A 1,311-nucleotide genomic window follows, 5' to 3' on the forward strand; every position below is an offset into this window, starting at 1 on the left:
TACACTCCTCTGATGCACTTATTTTTGTTGCATGACAGTGCCAAAATTCATCCAATTCTGATTATTTTAATTATCTGATTGCAGATGATTTATTTGTTCCAGGAGGATCCCATGTCAAAATATTATGAAATTATTTAGACTCGATTTCATGTATCCAGCTTCCATCTAGACTTCAGGACAAGATCCAATTTTCCAGCTCATAGTTCACAACTCAATTATTCTGCAGCACCTCACTGAAATTACCATACTTGTTTCTCAGCAATGCTAAAGCTGGTGGAAACTGCAGAACTGTAGAAACTTGTATTTGTTTTCTTTTCCCTTTCTCACCTTCGTTTCAAACATTTAATACAATTAAGAGGGGGGGGGGAAACAAAAAACTTTCATTTTTGAACATGCTTTATTTCTTGGCGGATTTCCTAACGAGATCATTTGTCCGTTGGGCGATTCTACCTGTACACTCCTAAATCCAAGCCAAGTAAGGTGATCCCGTTACGGATTAAGATGGAAGATCGTCCGAGCACTCCAGGATAGACGGCCGCACCGGAAAAAGCTGAGAAATCATCCCGCCGGAGGCAACAGATGATAAGAGTCAGAAGTTGGATTCCGCTTTATTTCTTAAGAAGCGTGAGGAAATGAAGAGCGAGGATGAAAGTTACCACTTTGCCGACGCGCATTACGAAATAATTAGAGGAGACGTTCTTACAATTCCCGCACCGGATGAAGAATTTCCATTCGCGGGTTTTAACCGGCGTTCTAAAAATGCCTAGAAGCCGCCGAGCGCTGAAAAAGTCGAAACCCCTCGAAACGTTACAACTTATTCGGGAGCCGAGGTCTGGTGCGGCCACACGAGCCCTGAAGAACGTCGCTTGGCGAGTCCCACGAACGCGGGCTGGACCAGGCCAGCGTCATTCTTCCCTCAAGCCAGGTTTAAACTTCAGACAGCCTCCCTCCCTCCCAAACTCGGTCCTTTCGCTCCCTCTCGTCTTCGGCAACCCGGCCGTCGAGAGACCCAGAAAGCGACGCAACAAACAATAGGCAAAAAAAAGCTCGGCTCCCTTTTCTCCGCCAGAAGCTCTCAAGCCCCGCCTCCCCCCCTTTCTCATTGGCTAACTGGGAATTTGGGGAGCCCCTGAGCGGGGCGTGGGAAGGCGGGGCCGGTTGCGCGCGCGTTGCATTGTGTGCGCTCCAAGTGAAGCTCTGGGCTTTCGGGCTTGCGCGCGTTGCCGCCGAAACTGGCGGGGGGGGGGGCGGGACGGCGGCGGCGGGTGAGGTGAGGTGGGGGGGGGAAAGCGCGCGCTCCCGCGGACTGTA

The sequence above is a fragment of the Vipera ursinii genome (assembly GCF_947247035.1).
Source record: "Vipera ursinii genome assembly, chromosome: 2".
NCBI classification, from domain to species: Eukaryota; Metazoa; Chordata; class Lepidosauria; order Squamata; family Viperidae; genus Vipera; species Vipera ursinii.